The 26,457-nt window shown below is 35.9% G+C and overlaps 1 protein-coding gene across 2 annotated transcripts in view; it reads left to right on the top strand.

The window, feature by feature from the left end:
* The first annotated feature begins 326 nt into the window (after positions 1 to 326).
* LOC123309630 (SNF-related serine/threonine-protein kinase) overlaps positions 327 to 26,457 on the top strand; it is a 111,076-nt gene continuing 84,945 nt past the window's right edge. The window contains exon 1 of one of the 2 annotated variants that reach the window (XM_044892837.1): positions 327 to 599. The gene's annotated coding sequence lies outside the window, so the exon portion shown is untranslated. The remainder of the gene's footprint in view (positions 600 to 26,457) is intronic. The other variant, XM_044892831.1, reaches the window with a different exon arrangement.

Below are 26,457 nucleotides of genomic sequence, written 5' to 3'. Positions count from 1 at the left end.
AATCGCGCATCCACCATATTTCATTGAGTTCCATTAGATAACTAGACACTAAAGTTGTCAGTATCTTCCACACAATCTATTTATACTATTTTCATCGAAGTGGTAAACGTTAAAACGAAGAAGTAAAATATCTTGAATTGAATTGAAAAAAATAAAGTGTTATAAATTTCTTAATACTTTTCACAGGATCTCTTCTTACAGTATGCGGTTTTTTATCCACTCTGTTTGTTCCGCTTCTCGTCGCCAGGTGGCAAACAATAGATTTCTCTATTTATATTAGTTCTGCAAATGACCGTCACTAACTCCACCTTATTGAAAAATTCAATGGATGTCGAATACGCTGACACTATGCCGTATCGTGCGTGAGTTCAGGGGATCCGTGTGTTGTCGATGTCAAACTTTGCTTTCAATAGTGTTTGCGCGTCAGATATTGAAAATTGTAAACAAATATTATTTGTGTTACTAGGAACTATCAGAGAAAGAGCAGTGAACTACCGGTTAGATAATAATGGTCACAATTGAGCAAATTAGACTTATGAACCTATGACTCTGTTAACCCAGTTGTGAATCAAAGTGTTTACACCTAACAAAATATTGAGGTGAGTGTTATCTGTGACGATTTCCACTCTCTGTAGGGGTGTTAACCTCCGTACTTTAATAGCCACAGGATGATGATGATGATGAATGTACAGCGTTATTTATATTTTAGCTGTGAGTAGGGCGTACCTACCTTGTTTACAATGGGCATTAAATCTATTCAATTAAAGTCCCCCACATCTAGTGATAGCTGAGTGATTTCTCAACATAACCGTATTCTAACGTTTTTATGATGCTCTGTTTTCTGTTAGTGATGTAGGTCCGTGAATGAGTGCCATCTATTTTTGTTTTCTCGATAAACTTGGTCTTTCGTAAGAACTCCCTCATGAATTCTCCACATGCACAAAGCAATGAAATGCCCCAGGAGTCAACGTTTCGTTTCTCTGGGGATTAAAAAAAATTATTGAGCGATGGAATTAATAATCGATTAATGAATTGTGTTCAATGTCCCAAAGTCAGACTCGTAAAGAGGATGTCGGGTTTCATAATAGCTTGTTTCATGCTCGCCCACGTTACTGAATACCTGCCATCCCCTTTGAAGTCACCCTCGCATCACAATGGTGTATTTAACGGAAATAGTAGTTGTAGACCGATAATTATGAATGGATATTGAACCCACAACCAACAACATCCTACAACAATATGAGCAATTTTGAGTGTTTACATTAAACTTAAAATAACTGCGAAAAGAAATGTCGTATTTGTTGAGTTGTACATTTTCGGAAAACCGGTCAGAGGTCAGAGCAACTTGAAATTCTCAAATGATATTTTATTATTAGGTGCAAACTCTCCAGAGTGATAGTTCCAACCCCTAAATTTCATTTAAAATGTTTTTCCCTCGGATTTTCCTCTTGATTTTCAATTCTTTTGTTAGAAATGCTATAATTTCTATAAATAAGGAAGATTTCTAGAGTTTTTATCATTTTTGGAAAAAGTTCTGTAAAATAAGAAAAAAGGTCGAAAGATTTTTATTGAAGAAACTTTTCTTTTATGAACTATAAATACTAAGGTCAGAAATTAAAAAAACTAACATCTCGTATGTGGGCTAAAATAGAGGCAAAAATTAACGTCAGAAGAGTTCTGAGTTGCACTCGGCGAGTTCTACATAATGTGAGAGGTTCATCGAAAAAACAAAACTTCAAGTGGGGAATCTCGTGGGGAATACTCCCGAGAATTCTCCTCAATTTGGGTTATCACAGCATATGCACTTTTAAACTGAATAATTATGAGTTTCATTCATGATTTTTTCAAATGCACCGCGGAAACTATTCAAAATCATTCTTCAAATATGGGGTTTTAAAATTTAAATCGCTTGGTTTCGAGTTTACGATTTGGCAACAGCGCCAACTAGACAATGAAAAGAACAATGTCCGATCTGCTTGTTTATAAGATAACAGCTGTTGATTTACAGGCGCGTACTTACTGGCGAGCTTCAACTGCAACCGGCCATAAAAATCCCATAAAATGTTACGACCTTCCTCGTTCGTCGCAGACTTCATAGACAGCCATCTTTGTCTATCTCATCAAGATAATGCACTTGTTGTCCTTTATTATCAAGGCATATTTCAGTCGACGTTGCCAACTTGTGCAATCGAAATGAAACGCTTTAAATTTCAAATACCCATTTTCATTTTTAAGTGCTTAAAATAATTTTGTTTGGGAAATGGTTGAAATGGTTATTTCAAAATGTGACGTTTCAAAGATATATCATAAAAAATACATCATTTTCGTCAGAAGGAGTATTCCCTATTATGAGCTACCACTTCAAACCTGCGGTTTCGCTACCGGTGTGAAGTTGACAGACTGTTTCTACTCAGAAGACTGTTTGGCGGAAATAACCGAAGGCTTGGTCCAGTGGCGTACGGTTGGATATAGATTACTGGTATAACGGGATATTTATTTTTTTCGCAATACAAAATGTGCCAGAGCACACGATCCGAGACACGAACACGAACACATTGTTGGGATTACAGGCGTATAACAACTTGATCATCGCTTTCAAGCTGCTTGTAACGATTACAGTATCTGTGGCATCTTATAATTTCAGTAATCTTCATTAAAATCCGAGTTAAAATCTATTTCAAATCTTAATATCATTTTCCTCTCGGTACAAACATCCTATTTATATATTGTTTTCAGAGATATTCAATGAAAAAGGTAAGTCATTGGGCAAAGCCAACCATATTACATTCGTAAACGAAAAAGAAAATGATTTTCCACAATTTTCCGGAAAACAAATGAAAAAGGCTGTGCACCGAGACTTCATCCATTTCAAGAATTTTACACCAAAAATAATCAAATAAAATGCATAGTAAACCAGCAGAATCTTCGAAATAGAAAATCTCCATTCTCTTTTTGTGTATTGTGTGTAGTATACCTATTGATTTTTCTTTCATCAGTGGAAATTTGCACGTTCTGGCAACATCAACTAAATACATTATTTTCTCGTTATTTTCCATCCCTGTATTGGGTAAAGGAAATCGGAAAAAGATATAAGTTCCCTTCAACCGCATCTGAATAGTCTCAAGGTATAATTCCTTCTTAAGCTTATTATAAATCATGTTGTGCAATGTGCAGGCCTTTCTAATAACTGAGGAAATTACGTGATCGCAATCTGCCAATAGGGCAGGTTAGTTATAAACTCGGTTATAAATCTTAGTTCATAGAAAGGCTCCATAAATCTCGCCATAAACCCACCCTTATTTTTAAGATCCACAATGACCAAGAAATACTGACCAATTCAATAACTTTGTCAATTGAATGTGATGCTGCTTCTACCATAGACTTCAGTATTAAAAGTTTGCATACATCAAGGTAAGTCACCTTTTGGGATTTCAATAATGGGGAATTCTCCTCACTTTGGGTTATCACAGCAATCACAGCATAATATGCAAGATTAAACTGAATATTTATGAGTTTCATTCATTAATTTTTCAAATCCACCGCGGAAACTATTTGAAATCTTTTTTCAAATATGAGGATTTCAAATTTAAATCGCTTCGTTTCTAGTTTACGATTTGGCAACAGCGCCTACTAGAAAATAACAATGGCTTGTTTATGAAATAACAGCTGTTGCCTTACAGCCAGCATAAAGCCTAGTTCTCAGAGCTTCGTAGTGTCGCCAGCGACAGTTCTCCAGCCAATCAGAGCATGTAAACAAAACTTCCCCTGACCCCTTCCTTTTCATTTCTGGTTGTCGAGAAGTGTCGCGACACGCCCCTTTTATAGTTGAAATATTCCAACTACACCTCGAATTTCTGCGACAATCACAAGTAAATATAACCTATCTGTCAGCCGCAAAAACAGTTGTTTTTGATTTTAGATATTCTTTTCAGTATTTTTTAATCATGGTATATTTTCCATCTAAGTTCAGGTAAATATATGAAACACCAATGATAATTATCACGGAAAAAGAAAATATTCTTTCATTTCATATTTATTGTTTATTTCAGAATGGAGTTTTTCTACAAGTATACAGCTTTATATTCGTGGCGAAAGGCGAAATAAAATAAGGAGAAGAAGGTGGATTCACTAGACCACTGCGGCAGATAGGTATTTAACTTCCTAATGAACCATGGGAGTTCACTGCTATATACTCCATGAATGTTCATTTGGCCAATCCGTAATAGATATATGAAAAGTAAGCTAATTTCACGTTTTGAAATGAGAAATATGTCAAGATTTCCTGAATTAAATTCCAATTTTCTTTCAGTGAATACAAAAAGTGCCTATTTCATTGAAATTCCCAAAACAAATCAAAAAGTAGCTGAACGTTACTCCCACAAAATAAACAAGATTGGAGGTTTTGATCCATATGCCATTTGAGCAAGAGATATACGAGGTTACAGTCCTGATGGAATATGATGATGTTGTGGTTTTTCTAGTTTTCACAACCAGTTTTTAAACACATCAGCAAATGAAAGCATCTAAGCGCTTATCAGCCGACAAATGCTCGCATTATATCTGGGTTTTGCTGTTTGAAACAAAATATTCTGTGAGAAGTTTTTCACAAAAGGGTCAGTACAGATGAATAGGTGTACATGTAAAGAAGGGAATAATGACCATTTTATGATAAAATGCTGCTATGAGGATTGTGAAATACATTGGATCCGATCCATGCGGAAAGTGTTGGGCTGACCATTGTTCCTGACCATTCGTTCAGCAGCGCTTGTACAAGCAATTTACACATGGATCGAATAGTTTTTTAAAATGTATATACATAATATGTTGTAATGTGGTTGTATTAAATAATCTCGAATAGATGCACTGTTCTATACAAAAGGTGTATTTACTATAAATATAAAACAGAAACAATATGAAAATATAATTGGTTCAAAAATAGAAACAGTATAAAATTATATCCAGTAGAAAAATATACAGCATAAATATAATGAGGATAGAATATAACCCATATATTTGAATAGCTCTTTCAATAGCATCCAATAATTTTATTCGTCTCTTGTCTCGAGTCATTTGAGTAAAACTTCTTATCTTATACTTTCTCTATTTCTTCGGCCAAAATATGCAAGAGGATGGCATAATTCTTCATTTCCTCCCAAAATACTGCTTGACTTGCCCAAGTTATTGAATACTTTCATGGCCTCTGTACTAATGTAAATTTTACACAATTTAACCACAATTTTAGTTCGAACACCATGTTTACTTCGGACATTATGGTGTGAGCAATTCGAAAATTCATTTTTGAAAAGATATATGTAATGTAAATTCAAAATAGAATAGAATTTTTCAATCGTATTTGACAATCAGCTGTTTATGACAGCGGAGAACACAACACGTCATGTGAGAATGTAGGAAGGAGTGGGGATTGTCGCTGGCGACACTACGAAGCTCTGAGAACTAGGCTTAAGGCGCCTACTCACTAGCGAGAATCAACAGCAACCGGCCATGAAAATCCCATAAAATTTTACGACCTTCCTCGTTCGTCGCAGACTTCATAGACAGCCATCTTTGTCTATCTTATCGAGATGGTGTATGTTGTCCTTTATTATCAACGCATATTTCAGTCGATGTTGCCAACTTGTGGAATAGAAACGAAACGCTTTAAATTTTAAATACCCATTTTTATTTTTCGTTTCTAAGTACTTGTTATAATTTTTTCTGGGAAACGGTTGAAATTTTTTTTTCAAAATGTGACGTTTCAAAGATATTTCATAAAAACATATCATTTTCGTCAGAAGGGAATACGAATTCGAATACGAAAAGATTCCTTAATTCAATCAGTTATTCAAACTTCCAAAATGATTCTGTTTACGGCCATTCATCATTAGTTCACTTCCATATCGGCTTGTTTGTCATTGTTTACTTTCGATTCTTTTTCGATTTACACGAGGATGTAATTGTTGCCTGCAGGATAACTGCACTTTCATTGTTCGTATTTTTGAATGAAGTACACTGATTAGTTTTTCTCTCTATTGAGTTTCTTCAACAAAGAGAAAAAGTTGTATTGAATTCAACTCCATTACGGAAATAATTTATATCCTGCTTCTCTCCTTGGTTTTACTTCTTTATTATCAAATAGCTGAATTCGTCAGATTCTGTTCAAGAATGTAGCAACGATCTTTGTTCAGAGTCGTGCAAACTTTTTCAACAGAATTTGAAATTCGTACTAATAAACTCATAGAATGTATAATAAAGGGTGTTCCTAAATTGGAGGTATAAACGAAAGGAGGAGATTCCTTGAGTAATTTAAAAAAAGTCTCATAAACGTTTTTCTCTTATATTATCTACACAACAAAATCCAATTTAAACTTGAAGAACCTATCAACATCACCCCATTTTACGGTATCCATGGAAATAGGTTTAGGAACTAGACATCAAGGCATCCTTGTATTTGATCTCTAATTGCTGAACGATTTGCAACGAACCGGAGAGAAAACAATTTTTCCTTATTCCTAGAGCCGGAACGTCTCTAACAATCAATTACGTCTTCTAAGCCATCCTTGATCCTGCCATTCTGGCTCGTTATTTCCAGTTTAGACGGGCGTTCCGAATCCGAAAAGGATCAACGATGAAGATTGTTTAATTAAGTTCCTAAGCGTTTTCATCCAACATGGTTGAACTTTCGGATAGTTCAATTATTTGTATGCTATACCTTAGAAGCCTTTTTTCATTCGATTATTTAGAGATTCGAGAAAATATCGGAGATTTCAACAGTTCATTCATTTTTAGTTTATAAACTGAGTAAACCACTCACGGAATAAAATTATTTTTTAGAAAACTATATTAAAAACACGTGTTCTTTCGGTGCGTGAATTAAAATTTACTGGGTATATTTCTATATTTTTTGAAGCTCCTTCAAAACCTTATTTCAACGAAACATATTATGTATGGTCTATTATGAATGATACCGGATGAAATTTTCACAGTATTTAACATTGGTTTAAAGAATCTGAATACTTAAATTATATGATGTACAAGATTCATGTTGATATAATCTTTTTTCAGATATTGAGAGGTCTGGGGTAAGTAAAAACTACATGGATCACAGTCTCTGCACCTAACCAATGTGTACAGGGTGGACAAAATTCGTTGTCTACTGAGAGGATCTCGAGAACTATAGCAGCTTGAAGAAAACGGAGGACAAATTTCCATGCTCATATTCGGAGAAACAAAGAATGGTGAAAACCACAGCCTCCTACGATACGTTTTTGAGTTTGACAATTTCGTAGAATTCTTATAACTTTTTTGTCTCAGTCTATTTTGTTGGCTACGTGGAACAAAGAGCTCTTTGTTCCACGTAGCCAACAAAATACACGAAGATATACTTAATTATTGGAACAATTAATTGAACCACCTCTATTGGATTGGTTTCCACATATATTTTTTGTCTTAGTTACAAATCTCAAACTTAAACCTTCTACAAGCACTTTTTACGTAGAATCCACCGATGACCTCAAAATATTTTTTCATTTCGAATCATTAGGTGAACTTTCATTTTTTCAAATGCAAACTTTTATTGAATTTGTTATTTCTGAATTGAAAAAAAATCTTTTGTCGGTAGATTCTACGTATGAAAGTGCCTAGGAAGGTAAAAGTTTCAGATTTGCGACTTCAAAGACAAAAAAGTTATGAGAACTTTTCGGAATCGTCAAAATCTCAATTTTTGTTTATAATTCAAAATCTAAAAATGATAGGGCGGTTCTGTTTTTAGATTTGCATTACTCAGGAAAAAAGAGCTAGAGAATATGTCATCCGTTTCCTTTTAGCTGCTATAGTTCTCGAGATCCCCTCAGTAGACAACGAATTTTGCCCAGACTGTATATATGGCTGAAAAATGAATGGTTTAGTACATCTGGGTGTGTCTGATTAGTTGCATAAGGTGACTTCTCGCACTCGGATTAAAAACAAAAAATGCTGGAACACGTCGACCTACTTTTTAAGAGTAGCACATTTTAGGCACATTATCTTGCCTCTAGCTTCACCTCCTGAGAGGTGGTGAGTGCCACCCCAAGTTTTTGTAATGGGAAGGAAGGTCCCTCGCTCCAGATTATAACCCTAGAGTTTGAAATTGCTAGTGTTATAATGTTAACATGACAGCTTGTTCGTAATTTTAAGTTTCCTCAAGCTGTCATATTAGCAGAAATTGAAAAATGTTGTTTATAAAACATACCCTGGAACAATTGCGGACTTAAAAACTAAAATTCGAATCGAATGTAATAATATCAGTTGCCAAACTATAAGCATGGCCCAACAGGAATTTGTCGATCGTTTGGGATACTGTCGGGCACAAGGAGGGTTTCAGTTTGAATATTTAATTAAGTAAAGTGAGTAATTGTTTATTATGTGAGTGGGTAATTATATAATAACTCTAGAGTTTGAAGTTGCTACTGTAATTTCTGTTAATATGACACCTTAAGAAAAATAATGAAATAAGGAATTTTGGCAAGCTCTCATGTTAACAAAGATAATACCAGCAACTTCAAACTCTAGGGCTACAATCTGGAACAAGAGACCTTTAAAATGAGGTATCACTCAACCCCCTTTCCCATTACAAAAACTAGGGGTGGCACTCACCCCCGCTCAGGAGGTGATGCTAGAGGGAAGATAATATGCCTAAAACGTGCCCCTCTTAAAAAGTAGATCGACGTGTTCCAGAATTTTTTTGTTTTAAATCCCAATGCGAGAAAATTAATATATTCCATACTTTATGTACACACTGTATAACGCTGCTGGCACTCATAATATTCTCTCTGTCTGTCTGCTTCAATTTGATGAAAAAAAGAATACAGTGGACTCTCGATAAGTCGAACTCCCAGGGACCACAAAAAACTGTTCGACTTATCTATAGTTCGGCTCACCAAACGTTCGAGTTAATAATGATCATCGTTAGGCAATAAGAGCCAAGCATATATTTTTACATTTTCAATGATAAATATGTATACATCGTACATATTCTAATAATCTCATTCATAAAATTCATATGGGTTTTAAAAAAGCAATTATTTTCATTTGTTTGAAACGTTTTTTTTTCAATTTAGAAACGATCCAAGATTTCATTGAGTTTCTTGAAAATGTTGGATTCAATATCTTCAGAACTCTCCAGAAAACATTTAATCCTGTCGATAGCTTGTCTAGCTTCTTGAACTATTGTCGGTGTAGGTGGTTCAATTTCAGGGTCCTTCGAATTGTCGAAACCTGCATCGTCTTCTTCTTCCCTTTGTAAGACTTCACGTACGATATTTTCATCTGTAGGTGGAAAGCATACCGGTAGATCACAATCCACCTCCACAAATTCGTTGAAATTTACATCCACATCAATTACAGATGAAAGGATTCAGCATCCCATCCATCAACCTCTACTTCTTCTGGATTTTCCAGCGCTGTGTCTGATTCATCGGTGGAAATCACGTCGAATCCACATGCAGAAAAACAATTTTGAATTGTTCGAGGGCTCACTTCATCCCATGCCTTCTCTTTCATTCGTTAGATCAAATAGTTCGACTCATTGAGGCGATGGTGGTCAGGAGTACGACTCATAGAGGTGGAGATTTTCGCGAAGCCCTTCCAGCAGTTCGACTCATCTATAGACTCTCTAGTCCCAAGAACTCTGTTCGACTCATTGAGATGAAATTACATAGGGTAAGATACGCAGGAATCGGGAATGGAGAAACAGTTCGACCTATCGAAGAGTTCGACTTATCGAGAGTTCACTGTATTTTATGTGCTAGCAACTTTATATATAGGGTTAGGTGCAGGAATCTTTATACATCACCATTTCTGATAATAACTTAAATTCAAGAACAGATTTCACATCCATATCAAATCGAGTATCAAATCCATATACAAGTTTATTCCAATGATGTACAAATAATTGAATAATATTATAATAAAAAGAAAAACAAATTATAATAATGATGTGCACATGTAAACATAATAACGCTAATGTTTGTCGTAAGTTGTTTTCTGTATCTGACACTTGCTTCATTTTAATTTTCCACTTTGATAGGAGCAAAAAAAGGAACTTATGCATGTTGTTGTAACCTCCTTTATTGCCCTTGTAGCCATTGTGCTATCCTTCTAAACTATAGTGTATTCTGTTTGTCTGTTTAAAAGCCCAGAGTAGTAGGGCGAAACGTTAGACTAAATATATTTGTTACCGAAGTCTGTTGTTTTTGGTCAAATTAGACTGACACTGACAGATAGTGTCAGTGGTACACTTGTTGCTGGAATGTCCTCCTCTCGGTCCTCCTATAGTCTGGCTAGAACAGACTGCCATATTAGACCGGAACTGAGAGATAATCTCTCTTCGCATAGGGAAATTGAGAACACGATTAAGTTCCTGAAGGAAATAAACTTATACAACTTGATTTGAATAATATTATAATGTGTGTGTATGAGGATAAGTGTGTGGGATGTGATATTATTGAAATGGCGAAATGCCCATTCAATAATTGTTGTATTTTATATATTAAATCATATATCTATTATTTATTTCTCGATTTATTTATTTTATGATTTATCTATTTTATTATTTATATATACATATATATAAAGATGTTATGTGATGTTTATTTGTGTGTAACTTTTATACAGATGTGTGTATATGTATATTGCGGGCGTATACTTATATATCCTATTTATATTTGTTTAAATTTAAGTACCTAATCTTCTTTATATATATATATATATACAACGTGTCCCAAAATTCAACGATAAGCCCGCGCCGTAGGGTGGACACGGTCATGACTACTTCAGAAAAAATAAGAAAAAAATCCAGCTAAATTTTTTATTTAATTACAAAATAAATTATGAAATTCTTAGAAAATTAACACCCTTCATAATTTTTTGAGTTACCACGGCCACAATTTTCCAAAAATTTCTGTTCTTTTTGTATCGGGAACTTAAGTAGTACTGCTGCCCACCACAACTCCTAAAACTCCCAGAATACCTATAGTTTTTACACATAAAATAATCAAAATATGTTTTTCCCATAAAATTTTGAAAGATTTTTCCGTTCAGCCCACTTTCCCTCATTGTTTTGTTAAAAAAGTATGGAAACTATGGCGGCAAGTTTTTTTAAAAATTTACACAACTAACCAAGATTCCAAAATAGTATAATAATCCAAGAAAAATAGTCGCAGAAAGATCCATATTAGTAGAAACAATAATGAAATTTCTTAATGGCTCTTGTTGGTAGTAACCAACTATGTGCCGAAAATGGGTTTTTGTTGTTGAATTAATTGAAAGATGGTATTTATTTATTTATTTGATAATAAACCTCACAAAAAATGTTCAAATTGCTTGCCACCAGCATCAATACACGCATGACATCGCCTTAGAAATGATCTTTTAATGCTTCGTGTATATCTTTTTTCACTGATATGAGCCCCAGCTTGACAGATTTTTTGCCGAAGTTCGTCGAATGTCGTGATGGGTGTCGCATAGATCCTGTCCTTGAGACAACCCCAATAGAAAAAGTCCAGGGGGTTTAGGTCGAGTGAACGGGGTGGCCATAAGATAGGGCCAAGTCTGCCGATCCAACGCCCTGGATACTCCTGATTCCAGTATTCTCGTACAGGACAGGCGTAGTGTGCTGGGCAACCATCATTTTGAAACCACATGTTTTGTAAATCACTTAAGGGGACGTCTTCTAATAATATTTGCAAATCATTTTGTAAAAAGTTCAAATAACTATCTCCATCTAAGTTTCCTTGCAACTCAAAGGGCCCAATCACTTGTCCATTTAATATGCCCGTCCATAGGTTAACCTTGAATTGATATTGGGATTCGTCTTGTCTCATCTATTCGTACTGAAAATTGATGTTACAATGATGTCCGAGTCAACTGTCTCAATTTTGATTGGCAACACTAAGCAACTATCTCACTCCAGTCTTTGGAATGGTTATTTTCCATTCCATGTTTCTATGTTCTGAGATTGGTACTGACTTTGCCGAGAATAGGAACTTCTTTATCAGTGCTATTGTTATTGAACAAAGAACATCCTTCTCTAAGGTGTATCTCTCGCTATATTTTCTCTCTTTTATTTCTGAATTTCATCAACAACACACGTACCCCATTGAAATTCCAAGAAATGACTTAACACAATCTCTTTTCGGCACATAATAAAAATTGTCACTATGAACGAGAACAATTAAGTAATTTAGTCCTTCTAAGAAATGGTACGTATATTTTTTCTGCGACTATTTTTCTTGGATTATTATACTATTTTGGAATCTTGGTTAGTTTTGTAAATTTTTAAAAAAACTTGCCGCCATTGTTTCCATACTTTTTTTAACAAAACAATGAGGGAAAAGGGGCTGAACGGAAAAATCTTTCAAAATTTTATGAGAAAAACATATTTTGATTATTTTTTGTGTAAAAACTATAAGTATTCTAGGAGATTTAGGAATCGTGGTGGGCAGCAGTACTACTTAAGTTGCCGATACAAAAAAATTCACAAAAATTTTTGAAAAATTGTGGCCGTGGTAATTTAAAATGTCATGAAGGGCGTTAGTTTTCGAAGAATTTCTAAGTTATTTTGTAATTAAATAACAAAGTGAGCTGGATTTTTTCTCTTGTTTTTTCTGAAGTAGTCACGACCATGTACACCCTACGGCGCCGGCTTATCGTTGAATTTTGGGACACGTTGTATATGTGATGTCGTTTATCTAATTATCACTTCTGTAACTGATTTGCAATGAGTTAACCACTCTTTCGGCTAATGACCTAAGCTGTCGATGCCGAATAGTTGAATAAATAAATAAATAAATAAAATTTGTGTTTACTTTTTATTGTTCAACCTTTGACTGACTATATGAGGTGTTAGATGCAACTTCCCTTCTCTCTTCATTTAGGTACAATGCCTAGGCATTGTATAGAATGCCTGAAAAAGGCAGGTAATGTATGAAATATTATTCATTTCATACATCGCCTAGAATATCTAACGCCTAGCACGCAATGTAAGATCGCATTGATGAGGCAAGACGTTGAGGATTTAAGGAGCGCATTCGTTCGTTGCGAATTCATTGAAATGACAGCCGATCAACGAGCGTCTCTGATTTTAATTTTAAATAAAAAGTAAATATTAAACATATCATCCAGGATCTGAAAACTTAATAATTTTTGTTTAGAATGGCTTTTCAAATATCTCTCTATCTCTTCAGACCTCCATCAAAAGAGGAACAGAAAAAAAAATGTATGTTTCAATTATAAAATAATATCAATTACATATTACAAAACATAATGAATAGTTACAGGGTTGGGGAAATTCGTTGTTTACTGAGGAGATCGCGAGAACTAAAAGAGAAAACGGATGACACATTGCCGAGCTCTTTTTCAGAGAAACAAAGAATGGTGAAAAGCGTAGCTATCTACGATTCTTTGTTTATGATTTATTAGCAGAAAATGAGATTTTGACGATTTCGATAAGTTCTCATAACTTGTTTGTCTTTGAAGTTGCAGATCTGAAACTTGAACCTTCTACAGGCACTCTTTTACGTAGAATCCAAAGACGAGCTCAAAATATTTTTTCTTTTCGAATCATTAGACGAACTTTCGTTTTTTTAAATGCAAACTTTCATTGAATTTGTTATTTATGGATTGGAACAAATCTGTTATCAGTAGATTCTACGTATAAATACTGCCTAAGAAGGTTCAAGTTTCAGATTTATAACTTCAAAGACATAAAAGTTACGAGAACTTTTCTAAATCGTCAAAATCTCTTTTTTTGCTAAAGCCCGTTTGGAACAGCCGAGAATTCTCTACAAAATTCTCGCAAGAAAACGGCAGAGGTTATTTTGTATGCAACTGAACAGAGAATTCTACCGAAAGTGCGTATGCACGTGCGTATGTAACGTTAAATAATTCACGGCGCGAGAATTCTCTAGAGAATTCTCGGCTGTTGCAAACGGGCTTGAGAATTAAAAACGAAGAATAGTAGGAGGCTACGGTTTTCACCAGTCTTTGTTTCTCTGAAAAAGAGCTAGGAAATGTGTCATCTGTTTCCTTCTATAGCTCTTATACCTAGTTCTCGAGATCCCCTCAGTAGTCAACGAATTGTGCCCACTCTGTACATATTCATTCTGAAAAGATAATGAATTCATACCTGAATCATTCCATTTCATACATTCTCGACAGTTCAGCAGGCAATCTATATAATACCTAGAAATTGTAAACAATGCCTAGGTAAAGTATGAAATGGGCAATCTCAATTGTATTATTTCATACATTGCCTAGAAGACCCAGGCATTCTATACATTGTCTAGGCATTGAATAGAATGCCTGACTTATACACATTGCCGGTAATACATACACATCGGCTTCGATGGACATTTATCCTAAATATATAATACCTATAATTTTGAAGTACATGGAAATTCAAGAATGGCGATACCTAAAAAAAGATCATTGACGTATATATCTAAGATGCTCAGACAATGATTGTCTATCGGAAATATTTCCAGTTCGCGGTAGACCTGCAAATATCGAATCAACTTATTTCCGACTCGGTATGCGGCAGCCATTTATTTCACAACTTGCAGACTGTATAATTGGGACATTGGCAGTATGCCCATACACCATAACATATACCGAAGGATGTAACATCGTCCCGTCTGGTTGCCAAATTGTGTAATTAAAATATGTTTATATCGTCTGGCACGACCGAAAAATCCTATTGTGATCTTGGTTGTTGTTTTTATTTTTTGAATCGGATCCCGACATCATGTTGACGGTGTTGAATCTACCACATTGTACGCTGTTGCGTGAGCGTACATTTGGAAACAAGGTAGATAATTCTGGCAATATGATATTGTTGTTGGAATGAAAATTATACTGGTCCACAAAAGATAAGGTAGTTCAGAAATTTTTGACCGTTTCAAAAGATTCTTGTCAACGTACAGTAGTTAAAAATGACTTAGAACGAATCGCCATTTTTCCCATTTCAGGAATATATCATACCTTCAGTCCTTCTGTCATTTTGAACTACTGTTTTCATAATAAAAAACACATCTTTATGTTATAGCTCAGCAAATATACCTGTTGAAAAAAATCGTAGTACGCCACTGGATTGCTATCAAAAAAAGTGTCTGTGTATAATGTTTCAATTTCAACATCTTAGCTTAAACAGAAACGGAGATAATGACCAAAGTTGAAATTTAAATTTTGACGTATAACTTGAAGATAGAGGAATGCAGTTGATGGCATTATTAGTTTCTCAAAAAAAGACGACAGTAATGTGCCATGCATTTTCCTCTCTCGTTGAATTGAAAAAGTTGCACCCTGTACGTTGGGTGGACAAGAATCGGGTAATTTTGAAACGGCCATAAAATTTCTGAACTTCCTTATCTTTTGCGGACCAGTATAATTTTCACTCCCACAACAATATCATAATATTGACAGAATTATCTGCCGTGTTGGCGCCTTTACTGTTCAATATTTTCGCCATAGCTTTCTCGATAATTGCTGACATGAGTATGTCTGTAAGAGGTGTTGGATTAAGATTAAGATTTGATGGGCCTTGTTTAACCTGAGGCACCTCAGAGCAAGAACCCGTACAATGTTTATCACGGAACTTCAATATGCAGACGACTGCGCAATTTTCGCTAGCAGCTTAGAGGATCTACAGATAATGTTGGACACCTATAAACATATATTCGAAGCTTTAGGCCTTAGACTCAATATTGACAAAACCAAAATCCTGGTGAGTCAGCTATAAAGCCTTCAAACAGATATCAGCTTGGAGAATGAAACTCTAGAATAGGTCGAGCAGTACAAATACTTGGGAAGCTTTATAAATACTAGGTCTAACCTGACACGAAAATACACAACCGCATCAATTCGGCATCACGGGCATTCTGGAGGCTGAAGGCAGAGTGTTTTCAAATCACGACCTCTTGAAGACCAAGACAGCTGTTCACAAAGCAGCTGTTCTTCCAACGCTTCTTTACGGAAGCGAAAGCTGAACGCCCTACAGGCTTCACATTAAACAGCTTGAACAAACGCAACAACGTCATCTAAGACAAATAATGCACCTCAGATGGTTCCACAAAGTTTCAAATGCATAAGTGTTGCAGCGCGCGAGTTGTATAACAATTGAGACTCAAGTAACGAGGGCCCGACTCAGATGGAGCGGCCATATTCTGAGGATGTAAGACACAAGACTCCCCAAAATAGCTCTGTGCGAATTCACAAAGGGAGCTCGGAAACCAGGAGGCCAGTATAAGCAGTTTAAGGATATACTGCATTAATCCCCGAAATCCGTTAATGCCAATCATAATTGGGAACAACTAGCAACAGATCAACAACAGATCACAGTGGAGGTCTTTGGTCCACTGTTATATCTAATGGAGACTCGAGAAGAATACAGCGGCGGCCAGATTTGGTTGGTGAATATCCATGCCCGGAGTGTGGAAGGATCTGTAGGTCACGGTTGGGTCTCTTCAGTCACAGGAGGGTATACAGTCGCAAGTAGCCCTAAGAAATTATAAGTTTGATCGCACCGATCGTTTTGTTTTTGAGTCTTTTTGTAGATTCATTCTCGGTAACGGGAGTAAAAAGTACTTTCTTTTGACCTTAAGAATCTACTGTTAAAATATTTGTACGAGTCAAAGACTTGCTCTTTATATGAACGGTTTTTTCGTTCCTCGTTCAATATTTTTTTCAGTTTCGGGCAAGTTCTTTTCCTTTGCTTCTCTAAGAATTTTAGATCAGTTATTGTTTTACGTTCATACAATCAACTTTGATTCAAAATCTGAAAATTTGTTTTGCAATTATGCCTAGAAGTAAACTTATGGCCGTATGCACCGTTTGATTGAACAAAGCTTAAGCTCTAAAACGACGTTTAAGCATAAAATCTTAGGTGTTTAAGGAATAAATCTCGTTTAATGAAACGGTTCATATTGCCATTAGACCCGGTTGTGCAGTTCAGTTTTTAAGTTGAGCAATTTTGAAATTTCCGTTTAATCTTGTCAGGTTGAACTCGTCTTAAACCTGAACTCTACAATCGGGCCTTAGTGCGGATGAATTGGTATTGGTATGATCGACGCGGGACGTAATCAGACAGGTTTTGTGAATTTCTTTCAGATTAGTGGAAGCGTATTTTTCCGGGTAGCCCATCGATATCGAGACACTGGAAACGCGACCGTAAGATCCAGAAGTTGACGCCCAAGATCTACAATTCCTGCACAAGATCGGTTTCTGACTGTGTCTACCCTTAGAGGCTTTTGAACGCTTCTGGTGATTTGGTTTCGTCGAAGACGTCGGGAAGTTAATCTACATTCTTGACTACTTTTGAAAAGGTTTCCAAATGGGACAATGGGACTTATCTGGGACATCTTATGATACAAGATTCAAATAACATGATACGGCTGAAAGACAGAAGAGTAATGATTAAATTATTAATAATTAATGTATTAAATATTTTTTGTACCGCAAAGTCAACTAATGTTTTGATTTACCTCGAATACCCTATATTAATTTCAGTGGTAGTCGAAGGGATCTTCTACATATATCCTTAGACGTCAATATTATCCTAATACAAAATTGTATATATATTTGTTTACCTGGATTTTGTATTGTTGATTTCGATAAGGCGTATAAGTGAGTATATTAGTGATTCGATTGATTTTTTTTTTTGTTAAATACTTGTAGCGATTCCCTGTAATTGGATCCATCCTGTTACCTGCTTATGTGAATGAATCAATGGATCCATATCCTCCAATCTTGCTTTCTGTTCAAAGATTATTGAGACTCGGAGATATTTCGTACCAATTAGTGAAACACAATGTCTCAACTGTTGATAATTTTCTATCTTCAAAAATGTATACCAGTTTTCAACACTTAATGATTTGCTTCTTCTTATCAGGTCGATGTATCTTACCAGTATCTGATTCATTATTTGAAACTAAGTGTACATATCTCAAATGGAAAACCGAAAAATATTTGAAAAATTCGTACCCTCTTGTTTGTTTGCAAGCTCTTTCTGGAATATTGGAAATTAATTGATTTAACTCGATGAAAAAATTTAATGACAATCAATAAAGTCAGGAAATTTTTCTGGTCAGATCAGATTATTTTATTCATAGAATATTGTATCAATTCTATGTTTTCAGTTCAATACTCAAACATTCATTGCAACTCTTGAAATCCATCCAGAATACAGCAATACGACTGTATTTTGAACCTTGAGGATATTATTTCTCAAAGTGGCCCTTTTGGAAAACCTACCACCTGCTAGTGTTCGATACTCATAAACATAAACATGGCCTTGTGTAAAATTGAAATTATTTGGGATTTTACCAGGAACGGATCTGCGCGAGATGATCAAAACCGCTAGCCAAAATAAACTGCACAATCCTCATCGGTTTACATATATTAATTTCGTAAGCACCGAGGAGGGGGCTAGGAGGAAAAACTCATTTGATTAAGAGGGTTGGAAAATCGCTGTAAGCGAACCGCTACGAAAAAGGTCAAACGAAAGATGAATATGTCTTAAATAGGTTTTTAAATTATCATTCTCGAAAGCATTTCTAACAAAATCTGGAAATTTGAAACCTTTTGGTTAAAATGAAAGAAAAATGAGCCTGTTAAATTCAGGTATGTAAATAAGCTAGTAGTGGGTCAAAATAAACTTGATTTGCTGTTAATTAGATTTTCGCTAATTTGACATGAAATTTGAGGATTCTTTACATAAGAAAGTAGTTTGGTTAGATATCGGAATATCTAGATCTTCATTATGGAGGATTTTGGGGGTATTATATTTTAATAAGATTGCTCTCCTACGCATCTCCTCGAGGGGGGTGATAACCACCTGGATTAATTAAGAAGAATAAAGTTCAGTTGGGTACTAGACGTTGTTTGAATGTGTTAAAAGTATATAACATGGCGGAGTCGGTAGGATAGTACACAGTCTTCATTAATTTCTAGATATGGTAGAAAAGTTAGAAAACCTGACAAATTAATGTACAGGGTGGGCAAAATTCGATGCGATTGAATGACAGCTCTGTAACCGTGAGAGCTAGGGAAAAATTGATGGCACGTTTCCGACCTCGATTTTCAAAAGATTGTTAATGGTCAAAACCGCATCCCTCTATCTTCTTTTGTTTTCAAGTTATAAGTGAAAACTCATCTTTCGGCTAGTCGTACTGGTGCCTCCATTTCGTAAAGTATCAGTGATATCGAAAATGTTACATTCTACAGACACTTTTTCATGTAGAATACAGTGGCGTAGTCAAAGGTTTTTTTCAGACCGCCACTCCAGTGATATAGTGGTAACTTTCCTTTTTTTTCAATATAAACTATGCTATTTTTATTATTATTTTTTTTTTTGGTGTAGCAGAGGGAAAATCTGCAAGACAGTCGAACACACCCTCTCCTGAGGGGGAACAGTGTGGGGATTCTCACTCTCTGAGCTCGAGACCCACTAAAAACCCTTAACTGCTTCTTCATAGGTTCCGGGCATTTTGCCTATTAACCAGTTGACTCTTATGGTTTCTGGACTCTCACACGATCATAGTCGTGTTGATAGTTGTATGCTGCCTATAGCTTTTATAGGTTAAGCTCTTCTTTGGTTACATTTAAATCCTTAACTGATCTCTCGGTCTTCGGTGGTAGGTTCTTGACCTTCTAGCTTCTTCCGTTGGATCGTAGTCGACTAATCTTCGTAGTTCCTCATTTGGATGTTATTTGGCTTTGTCGAATATCCTTTCCGCCCTTTCTCTTCATAAATTCTGTAACTGGTTCCCATTCCAAGTCCTTGTAGATTTGTTTGTTCCTAACAAACTAGGGTACATCCATCGCAATTCTAAGGAGTTTATTCTCAGTGGCCTGGGTCTTGGCTGCGAAGCCCCATGCCGCCGATCCATATGTGAGTTGTGGTCGCGCAATAGTTTTAATCATCGTCAACTTGATGTTCTTATTCATATGACTTCTTCTGCCTATGAGTGGATAAAGTTTACTCATTGCGGCTTTTGTTTTATCAACTGCACATTTGATGTGGTTTTTCCATGTAAGTCCTCTGTCAAGCGTCACTCCTAGGTATGTTGCTTCATTTTTCCATTCAACCTCAATTCTCCATCAACTTCAAGGTTTTCTTCCATCCTTAATCTTCTCTTTTGCAGTAATATTGCTTGAGTCTTTCTTCCATTGATTTGGATTTTCCATTTGATGCACTATTTGAGTAATTCATCTATGGCTTCCTGCAGTCTCTGGTGTATGATCTCTGGGCGTCGATGTCTGAACGCTATTCCTGTGTCATCTGCGTACAAGGTGAGCATATTTCTAGCATTCTTTGGGATATCATGAACTTATATTACGTAAAGCAGAGGTCCAATTGTCTGGTTTGAGAGGTTGCTCCATCTATCTTCACATAAAAGTTTCTATTCCTCAGATAGTTCCTTATAATCTTGCATAGCTTGGTCGAATATCCTGCTTTTTTCATATTGTAGATCTTCGTGTCATACTCTTTCAAAAGCTCTCTCGATATCCATCAGAACTGTTTATCGGAGGGTTTTGTTCCCCACCATTTCAAGATCTCATTGATAACTCCAATCCACAAAGGAGGTCATAAAAGCGACCCAGGTAACTATAGACCGATTTCTACCATATCTGTGCTCGCGAAGTTGTTCGAAAAAGTACTCGGGGTTAGTAAAGTACCTGGATAAGTTCAGGATTCTCTCTGAGTTGCAGTTTGGCTTTAGGCAGGGAAGGTCAACTGCGGATGCACTGAATGTCCTCATGGAGAGTCTATATGGTGGTGTTGACAACGGTAAGAAAATTCTCTGTGTGTTCGTTGACCTGAAGAAGGCATTTGACACCGTTTGCCACAGGGAACTATTGAAAAAGCTTCAGAACATAGGTATAAGAGGCGTAGCACTTAAGTTGTTTGAGTGTTATTTGTCAGGAAGGATACAGCAGACAAAGATCAATAATGCATTGAGTAATGAGGCAGTGGTTAAGTGGGGTGTACCCCAGGGTACAGTCCTCGGCCCAATACTTTTCCTCATATATATGTTACGGCTAAAGATAGGTGTGAACATAAACTTAAGATTAGCCGGCTAAACTTAGGTTTAGCTTCGGGTATTTGCTAATGTTAGTTTCTTCTATCTTTAGCCGGCTAAACTTAAGTGTAACCACATCCCATCGGCTAAAAATGTAGAAGGCTTGAGGGGCGCAAATTTTCGGCAATTAAAAGAATATAAAGAAATAGTGATACGAGTATAATCAAACTATTAATGCAATGCATTTTTTGTATGAATTTCACATATTTTAATAGCAGAAAAGCATTCTGTTGAGCAGTTGGATAAATGAGAATGAACATTATATTTGTTTCATCTGTGTCTCAACGAATTCTTTTTGACGAATCTAAAAATCTAAACGCTTGATGACAAAATTCATTACATGCTATTTTGAGTGTGAGGGAAAACTGTAGTGTTAATGATTATTTTTCATCTTGTTATTATTCATAATTTGAGGGAAATTGAATGAGCAGACAAAAACTTCTTCACCAAAATACCAAAGGTTGAATTCTAGAAAAATATAAGTAGAAGTGCCCAATCTTGTTTGTAGTTAACCGGACTATTTGGCACAAAGATTATAGAGTTAACTCTATATCCCTCAGGATGATTCATGAAGGGTGACAACAGCCATATTTTGGAACCCGTATGTTCAATGACTCGGGAAGAAATTTTTAACAAAATCAGCTAGAGAAAGTGTTTTCAACTATGTTCATGTTCATAGTTTTTTTTTTTGTTCTTTTTTGCGCAAGAATTGGTTGGAAAGAAATTGCAACATTAGTTCCTATTCCGTAATTTTTCCATAAACCCAATTATTGAATGGTAGCTAAAATATACTTTTGTTTACGGAAAAAATTTTCTATGTCTAATATCTCATTTTATTGTGGGGTCATATTATGGTTTTTTACAAATGAGGCTCGGTTTGGAGAGCATTAATCTCCTAAACAGATGAAAATAAATCGTTAAATGTAGAATTGAAAACCCATGGGCGTTATGTAATACAACCCCAATACATTCGATGCTCTTTTGCATATTTCAATTCTAAAAATTTAAACAAAAAAGTGGCCGTGTGCTTTCGTCCTCTCCCATCCGACCATTCATGATACATCACTTGTCCGCGTGTCCATCGAATACATTTTTAGCCGTTCCGTTTTGGGTAATGTGCACATTAGCCGGCTAAAGATGAAATGCCCTGACGCAGATGAATGTTTTATCGAACTTTAGCCGATCCTCGAATATAAACCTAAGTTTAGCCGGCTAAACTTAAGTTTATGCTCACACCTATCTTTAGCCGTAACATATATAAACGACCTCCTCAATCTTAATATTAAAGCCAAAATAATCTCATTTGCTGATGACACATGTCTTGTATTTGAACAGAGTTCATGGGAGGAGGTTAAAAATATGGCAATAACTGATTTGAACACTGTGAAAAGGTGGTTTGAGTGGAATATGCTCTCGGTGAATATGAGGAAGACACACTTCCTGCCCATTTCTTTGACTAATAACTCTTTGCCTGGTTATGACTATCTTTGTTTCGATGGTGACAGGATAAATCGTGTAGAGTTTACTAGGTATCTTGGAGTCTATGTTGACTGTCACCTCAGGTGGGATATTCACAGTGTAGAGTTGCACAAAAAATTGAGGAAAATTTTATATAAGATCCGTGTAGCGAGGGAAATCTTGCCATGGGATATGCGTTATACCGTGTACTACGCCCTTGTACAGTCGGTCCTGCAGTATGGTATTAGTGCCTGGGGTGGTCTTGTGGGAAAATATTACCTCGTTATTGAGAGAGCGCAGAAACGGTTATTAAAGGTTCTCTTTGAAAAGCCTGTCCTATTTCCAACGGAGATGTTCCGGGAGCTGAGGATTCTTGATCCCAGACAACTTTATTTGAAGACTATTCCGAAATGTCGACACAGGCTTGACTTTATGGATTCAATCCATAGAACGCGTTAAGCTGAAAATGGGATAGTGAGAGGTCCAAGAGTGACCAGAGAAAAATCAGGATCTTCGCTTCTCTACAGGTTATCCCAAATTTATAATATAATACCATCATCTCTTAAGGTGCCGCAGAGCTTTCATTCCCTTAGAAAACACACAAAATCCTGGTTACTCGACAATTTTGGAAGACAGGCAGCTCATGAATTGTTCTGAGATTTTCAGATGTTCGTAGTACTCAGTAAGCCAGCTCAGTATTAATTTGTAATGTAGTGTAGGACGACCTGTATGTTGTTTTTAGAGGAGAATAATACATTTTGTTTTGTTTTGTTGATTCCTCGAGCGGGCTCAAACACGAGCTCTTAATTGAGCTTTCTTGAGCTCGCGAGGGGAACACAGCTTGTACGTTATGGAGAAATAAAGTATTATTATTATTATTAAAAAAAAAACTAATCCTGTGGCCTGTTTGGTCTGCATTCCTTCGGTGACATATTCTATGAGCCGTAGCAATTGGAGTTCAGTCGAATGTTCTCGTCGAAATCCAAATTGTTCGGGTGGAATTATCTTCAACATTTCTGTTTAAGATAAGGGTTATCGCTAAAAGGCTCGACGATTTTCCCTAGTGCTGATAGTAGGCTGATTGGTCTATAATTTTGAGGAAATTTCCGTTCCTTTCCAGGCTTGTTGAAAACTATCATTTCTGCAGTTTTCCATCTCTTTGGGACTATTTTTACACATTCCAGTCCCATATATAATATAAGTTGTATCTCGTTCTCGTTCTTCCAATAAAAAACTCAAAAACTAGTTCGGTCAAGTGGGTAGGTCATTTTCATTGATAATATGATGATGAACTTTATGCTCTCATGAGAGATTTTGGAGATATTCGAGAAGAACGCGGGAAATGAGGAATTTATGAGAATTTCCATCACTACTTCATATTTATCAATTAACCTCTACTAGTAGTGGCACAGCCTCATTTGTGAAGGTTTTTGAAATGGCTGTGGTACTGGTATTTTGATTCTCTACTAGTTGAAAAGGTTTCGGAACATATTCAGTTGAATCCAGGTTTATAAAATTTCCTGAAAGTGATTCATTCTGTATTGGAAAATTTTTCATCCTTTCAAATATGCGGAATAAAAGTGATCTTCAAATTATCTCATATTAGTAATAATAATGAGGTTTATCCTTTGAAATCTGCAAGGTTGTTACAATTTTAATATCTGAATAATAAACCTAAGGAAATCCACTAAAGGCAAAGCCCGTGTCATTTAATATCCTGACACAATTTAGGAGCATCAACTTCATTATCATACATATTTTCAATGAAATGACCTGCCAACTAGACCGAACTAGTTTTGGAGTTTTTTTATTGGAAGAACAATCAGAGACACGACGTATATGTTATATATTCTGAATCAGAAAAAAATATGGGAGTGGCATATGTAAAAATAACTCAGGGTTTATATTTAAAGAAATAAAAGTTATCATTATATCACTGAAGTGGCGGACTGAAAAAAATCTTTGACTACGCCACTGCATTCTACATGAAAAAGTGTCTGTAGAATGTAACATTTGTTTTTTGATATCACTGATACTTTACGAAACTGTACACAGTTTTCGAATTGAGATGCTCATGTTGAATTTCAGTTCGATAGTTCAGATAGGAATTGAGATTTCAGCGGTCGATTTGACAAAGTATGATATCAATTTCTCAAAAACTGTTGCATCAATTCGACCCAAATCTTGAAACTGCACATATTTCTCGAATTGAGATGCACATGTTGAATTTCAGTTCGATAGTTCTGATAGGAATTGAGATTTCAGTGGTCAATTTGGCAAAGTGTGATATCAATTTCTAAAAAGTGTTGGATAAATTCACCAGTACGAAGAGCCGAAAAATGAGTTTTCACTTATAACTTGAAAACAAAAGAAGATAAAGGGATGCGGATTTGGCCATTAACAATCTTTTGAAAATCGAGGTCGGAAACGTGCTATCCATTTTTACCTAGCTCTCAAGGTTACAGAGCTGCCATTCAATCCCATTGAATTATGCCCAGCCTGTATATATAAATCAAAAACATTCTTTGAGATCCGGTCTTCGGCAAGAAATCTCTCAATGAAATATTGAAAAACTAGGTCTCAGAATAGCCAGCATATTGGACTATCCAAGGAAAGGAAGCTTCAACAAACAGCCGTCAGAGTTCACTTTGAAAAAAACTGTAGCTCATAGCTGCCTTTATGAAAATGAGACTTAGTCCTCCTGATGAAAATGGACTTTGCATCGTCTTTGGGACCTCATTCAGCGAAAAAGACAAGTGTTGTTCTGTATCAGCGTTTAGATATGCTTTATATCTTGGAAACTTAGTCGATCCATTCTGAAAGTTCTCCCTGGGATATGTTGTGTATAAACTATGATTCATCAGCAAATGAGAGGCTTCCAAAACTCAACGTGTCCGCATAAATGTGCTCAGGTGTTATTTGTGAAATATTGAAAGCTTCACTCAGATGAAATACTCTCGTTTCATTCAAATTTAGCTCATTCATAAATATATCGTCACTTTTGCGTCATTAGACAATTGCGTAAATCGGCGAATGCTGGCATATTATTTTGGCTCTGGATACTAAGTTGAATTATCAAAGTCATCCGGAATGCGGACCCGTTTCCGTTTTTCAGGACCGCTCTATCTTTAGAATATATCGGCTGGTCATTTTTGTTGGAATACGCAATATAACTCCATTTCAAACCGTCTGCGTCTGGTAAATTTCAATGCAGTTATACAGAGGCCATCAAATTTTATGACCTATGATTCAGTGCTTTTCGCATAGTCTCAGCTTATACACAGCCGTTTATAGAGAAAGCCTCTCGGACATCCTGGAACACGATTTGACAACGCAGCAGATAGGTCAACTTTAGGTCCTCAGCCTTCCAGAGCTATCTATAGATGGGTCTTTTAGGTCTATACGTAGCGCTGTATGCTTGTGTTTACGATGTTACATACGTTATTGAAAGAGTTTTTTTTTTTTGAAGGAATACCTGAAATATATAGTACAGTGTCCTACTTAGTCGAAGTTGGGAACATATACTAGGAGTAAGATCAAAACATAGACATATAGACATGGACTGTGCCTTCCCTTTCTATCTATGCATGAAATACGGTCAAAAAAAGTGACAGAGAGAAACGCACGTCGGGAATGCAGTTGTCTCTTTCTAGAATATTGATTGGTCCACACTCACCTCTATGTGAACAAAAAAGAGAAGGTAAATGCCCGACCATCATTTCTCTCTTTCTATAAAAAAAGCCAATTTCATGCTGACATTGCTCAGTCCATGTCTCTATGTCTATAGGTCAAAAGGAAAAATCCATTTCAAATCATCGTAGGACACAGAAATAATTTTTCGGAATTGAGTATGTATATAAAAATAAATATACTTCATTCAATTTTA

This window comes from Coccinella septempunctata, chromosome 1 (assembly GCF_907165205.1).
Source record: "Coccinella septempunctata chromosome 1, icCocSept1.1, whole genome shotgun sequence".
NCBI classification, from domain to species: domain Eukaryota; kingdom Metazoa; phylum Arthropoda; class Insecta; order Coleoptera; family Coccinellidae; genus Coccinella; species Coccinella septempunctata.
Note: the sequence above shows the minus strand (reverse complement) of the source record. Positions and strands in the feature narration are given on the sequence as shown.